We start from the raw sequence: 5878 nt of genomic DNA on the forward strand, positions 1-5878 counted from the left end.
TGTTCTTCCTCTTTGGAGAATTCGGTCAGGTCCTCTAAAGAGAGTTGTGCTTTGGCTTCTCTTAGCTTTCCCTTCAAGGTCCTTTCAGGTTCAGGATCAGCCTCAACAAGAATGCCTTTGTCTTTGCTCCTGCTCATATGGGAGAGAAGAGAACAAGAAATGTGGAATCCTCTATGTCACAGTATAGAGATTCCTTGAAGTGTCAGAGGAAAAGAAGAGTAGAAGACAGAAGTAGAAAATTCGAACTTATCAAAGGAGATGGAGTTCGAATTTTGCATTAAGGAATAGTGTTAGTCCATAAATAAAAGGATGTGAGAAGAAGGGAAGTGATTTTCGAAAATTAAGTGAAAATTTTGAAAACATTTTTGAAAAACATTACTTAATTTTCAAAAATGAAAGTGGGAAAGAAGTGAAATGTTTTTTGAAAAAGATTTTGAAATTAGAAATCAAAAAGATTTGATTGAAAATTATTTTGAAGAAGATGTGGTTAAGAAAATATGATTGGTTTTAAAAAGATGTGATTGAGAAGATATGATTTGAAAAACATTTTAAAAAGATTTGATTTTGAAAATTAAAAACTTGGCTAACAAGAAAAGATATGATTCAAACATTAAACCTTTCTCAACAGAAAAGGCAACATACTTAAAATGTTGAATCAAATCATTAATTGGTAGCAAGTATCTTTGAAAAAAAAAAGAAAGAAATTAAATTTGAAAGAGATTTGATTGAAAAGATATGATTTGAAAAAGATTTGATTTTGAAAAACTTTGAAAACTGAAAAAAAATTGCATTGAAAAACAGATTCTTCCCCCTTGTGCCATCCTGGCGTTAAACGCCCAGAATGGTGCACATTCTGGCGTTTAACGCCCAAAACTATACCTTTTTGGGCGTTAAACGCCCAACCAGGTACCCTGGCTGGCGTTTAAACGCCAGTCTGTCCTTCTTCACTGGGCGTTTTGAACGCCCAGCTTTTTCTGTATAATTCCTCTGCTGTATGTTCTGAATCTTCAATTCTCTGTATAATTGACTTGAGAAGACACAAATTAAAATATTTTTGGATTTTTAACAATAAGGAAAAGTCAAAATGCAACAAGAATCAAATAACAATGCATGCAAGACACCAAACTTAGCAGTTTGTATACTACTGACACTAATGAGAATGCATATGAGACACACAAATACTCAAGTCAAGAGAATTCAAAGATCAGAGTAAGAAATCATCAAGAATTATTTGAAGATCCTTAAGACACATGAATGAATGCATGTAATTGACACCAAACTTAAAATGACACATTAGACTCAAACAAGAAATTTTTGGGTTTTATGATTTTGTAATTTTTTTGTGATTTTCGAAAATTTAGTGGAAAAAGGTATCAAAGTTCTTAATGAGAATTCCAGGAATCATGCAATGTTAGTCTAAAACTTCAGTCTAAAGGAATTAGACATGGTCAGCCAAGCTTCAGCAGAACATTGCATTCAAGAGCTAAATTGATGAAGATCAATCAGCTTTGGTGATGATAAGAACATCACCTTGAAACACTAGAATTCATTCTTAAGAACTCTGAAGAAAAAAAATACCTAATCTAAGCAACAAGATGAACCGTCAGTTGTCCAAACTGAACAATCCCCGGCAACGGCGCCAAAAACTTGGTGCGCGAAATTGTGAACAATACTTTTCACAACTCTCATAATCCCCGGTCATGAACCCCAAAAACTTGGTGTTCAATACCATGGCATTACACAACTTCCCACAACTAACCAGCAAGTGCACTGGGTCGTCCAAGTAATAAACCTTACGCGAGTAAGGGTCGATCCCACGGAGATTGTTAGTATGAAGCAAGCTATGGTCATCTTGTAAATCTTAGTCAGGCAAACTCAAATGGATATGATGATGAACGAAAATAAACAATAAGATAAAGATAGAGGTACTTATGTAATTCATTGGTAGGAACTTCAGATAAGCGTATGAAGATGCCTTCCCTTCCGTCTCTCTGCTTTCCTACTGTCTTCATCCAATCCTTCTTATTCCTTTCCATGGCAAGCTTATGTAGGGTTTCACCGTTGTCAATGGCTACCTCCCATCCTCTCAGTGATTACGTTGCCTATGCTCTGTCACAGCATGGATAATCATCTGTCGGTTCTCGGTCAGGTCGGAATAGAATCCATCGATTCTTTTGCGTCTGTCACTAACGCCCCGCTTGCTAGGAGTTTGAAGCACGTCACAGTCATTCAATCATTGAATCCTACTCAGAATACCACAGACAAGGTTAGACCTTCCGGATTCTCTTGAATGCCGCCATCAGTTCTAGCCTATACCACGAAGACTCTGATCTCACGGAATGGTTGGCTCGGTTGTCAGGCGAGCACTCGGTTGTCAGGCGATCAACCATGCATCGTGCAATCAGGAATCCAAGAGATATTCACTCAATCGAAGGTAGAACAGAGGTGGTTGTCAGTCACATGTTCATAGGTGAGAATGATGATGAGTGTCACGGATCATCACATTCATCAAGTTGAAGAACAAGTGATATCTTAGAACAAGAACAAGCGGAATTGAATGGAAGAACAATAGTAATTGCATTAATACTCGAGGTACAGCAGAGCTCCACACCTTAATCTATGGTGTGTAGAAGCTCCACCGTTGAAAATACATAAGAACAAGGTCTAGGCATGGCCGAATGGCCAGCCTCCCAATGATCTAAGATAGCATAAAAATGAAGATAGCTACCAAAGTCTGATCTAAGAACTAGATGTCCAAAGATGATCTAGAGATCTAAAGTGATCAAAAGATGAAAATACAATAGTAAAAGGTCCTACTTATAGAGAACTAGTAGCCTAGGGTGTACAGAGATGAGTAAATGACATAAAAATCTACTTCCGGGCCCACTTGGTGTGTGCTTAGGCTGAGCAATGAAGCATTTTCGTGTAGAGACTCTTCCTGGAGTTAAACGCCAGCTTTTATGCCAGTTTGGGCGTTTAACTCCCATTTTGGTGCCAGTTCCGGCGTTTAACGCTGGGATTTCTGAGGGTGACTTTGAACGCCGGTTTGGGCCATCAAATCTTGGGCAAAGTATGAACTATCATATATTGCTGGAAAGCCCAGGATGTCTACTTTCCAACGCCGTTGAGAGCGCGCCAATTGGGCTTCTGTAGCTCCAGAAAATCCACTTCGAGTGCAGGGAGGTCAGAATCCAACAGCATCTGCAGTCCTTTTTAGTCTCTGAATCAGATTTTTGCTCAGGTCCCTCAATTTCAGCCAGAAAATACCTAAAATCACAGAAAAACACACAAACTCATAGTAAAGTCCAGAAAAGTGAATTTTAACTAAAAACTAATAAAAATATACTAAAAACTAACTAGATCATACTAAAAACATACTAAAAATAATGCCAAAAAGCGTACAAATTATCCGCTCATCATCCTCCATACTGTGATCCATGGCAATGCCATAGGATTCTCTGTGCTTCTTCTTTAGGCACACATCTACGGATTACTCCATCTGCACATCTCTTGAAGAGATATGGTTCATCCCAAAGATAGTACTTTGCATCTGTAATCAATTTTTTTGATTGCAGCCTACTGTACTCTTTGGGTATGAATCTCACTGCCTTGTAGTTTTCAATATCTGCAAACCATGACACTTCCTGAATGGCAAAGAGTTGCTCATCCGGAAAGTTTTCAGAGATCTCAGTAAGAGGGAGGGACGCCCCTTCTACTGGCTCTATTCGGGACAGGTGATCTGCTACTTGATTCTCTTATTTCTATATCAAACTCTTGCAGAAGCAACACCCATCTAATAAGTCTGGGTTTTGAATCCTGCTTTGTGAGTAGATATTTAAGAGCAGCATGATCAGTGTACACAATCACTTTTGATCCTACTAAATAGGATCTGAATTTGTCAATGGCGTAAACCACTGCAAGTAACTCTTTTTCTGTGGTTGTGTAATTCTTCTGTGCGTCATTTAGAACACGGCTGGCATAGTAAATGACGTGCAGAAGCTTGTCATGCCTCTGTCCCAATACTGCACCAATGGCATGGTCACTGGCATCACACATCAATTCAAATGGTAATGTCCAGTCTGGTGCAGAAATGATTGGTGCTGTGACCAATTTAGCTTTCAGAGTCTCAAATGCCTGCAGACACTCTTTATCAAAGACAAATGGCGTGTCAGCAGCTAGCAGGTTGCTCAGAGGTTTGGCAATTTTTGAAAAATCCTTTATAAACCTCCTATAGAATCCTACATGCCCCAGAAAGCTTATGATTGCCTTAACATTGGCAGGTGGTGGTAATTTTTCAATTACCTCTACCTTAGCTTGATCCACCTCTATTCCCTTGTTCGAGATTTTGTGCCCAAGGACAATTCCTTCAGTCACCATAAAGTGACATTTTTCCCAGTTTAAAACCAGGTTAGTCTCTTAGCATCTCTTTAAAACAAGTGCTAGATGGTCAAGCCAGGAGCTGAATGAGTCTCCAAATACTGAAAAGTCATCCATGAAGACTTCCAGAAATTTTTCCACCATATTAGAGAAAATTGAGAGCATGCACCTCTGAAAGGTTGCAGGTGCATTGCACAGACCAAATGGCATCCTTCTGTATGCAAATACTCCAGATGGACATGTGAATGCCGTTTTCTCTTGATCTTTTGGATCTACTGCAATTTGATTATAACCTGAATATCCATCCAGGAAGCAGTAGTATTCATGACCTGCTAGTCTTTCTAGCATCTGGTCTATGAATGGTAAAGGAAAATGATCCTTTCTGGTGGTTGTATTGAGCCTTCTATAATCAATACACATACGCCACCCTGTAACTGTTCTTGTAGGAACCAGTTCATTTTTTTCATTATGAACTACTGTCATGCCTCCCTTCTTAGGGACGACTTGGACAGGGCTTACCCATGGGCTGTCAGAAATAGGATAAATAATCCCAGCCTCTAGTAATTTAGTGACTTCCTTCTGCACCACTTCCTTCATGGCTGGATTCAGCCGCCTTTGTGGTTGGACCACTGGTTTGGCGTCACCCTCCAATAGGATCTTGTGCATGCATCTGGCTGGGCTAATGCCCTTAAGATCACTGATGGACCACCCAAGAGCTGTCTTGTGTGTCCTTAGCACTTGAATTAGTGCTTCCTCTTCCCGTGGCTCTAAGGTAGAGCTTATGATTACAGGGAAGGTATCACCTTCTCCCATAAATGCATATTTCAGGGATGGTGGTAATGGTTTGAGCTCAGGTTTTGGAGGCTTCTCCTCTTCCTGAGGGATTTTCAGAGGTTCTATTATTTTCTCTGATTCCTCCAGATCAGGCTGGACATCTTTAAAGATGTCTTCTAGCTCTGATTCAGGACTCTCAGCCATATTGACCTCTCTTACCAGAGAGTCAATAATATCAACACTCATGCAGTCATTTGGGGTGTTTGGATGTTGCATGGCTTTGACAACATTCAACTTGAACTCCTCCTCATTGACTCTCAAGGTTACTTTCCCTTTTTGGACGTCAATGAGGGTTCGGCCAGTTGCTAGAAAAGGTCTTCCTAGAATGAGAGTTGCACTCTTGTGCTCCTCCATTTCCAGCACCACAAAGTCAGTAGGGAAGGCAAATGGCCCAACCTTGACAATAATGTCTTCAATCACGCCTGATGGGTATTTAATGGAGCCATCAGCAAGTTGAAGACATATCCTGGTTGGTTTGATTTCTTCAGTCAAACCAAGCTTTCTGATAGTGGATGCAGGTATTAGGTTGATACTTGCCCCAAGGTCACACAGAGCTTGCTTGGTGCAATTACCCTCTAATGTGCATGGTATCATGAAGCTCCCGGGATCTTTAAGCTTCTCAGGTAAGCTTTTCAGAATGACTGCACTGCATTCTTCAGTGAGGTAA

This window comes from Arachis hypogaea, chromosome 5 (assembly GCF_003086295.3).
Source record: "Arachis hypogaea cultivar Tifrunner chromosome 5, arahy.Tifrunner.gnm2.J5K5, whole genome shotgun sequence".
Lineage (NCBI taxonomy): Eukaryota > Viridiplantae > Streptophyta > Magnoliopsida > Fabales > Fabaceae > Arachis > Arachis hypogaea.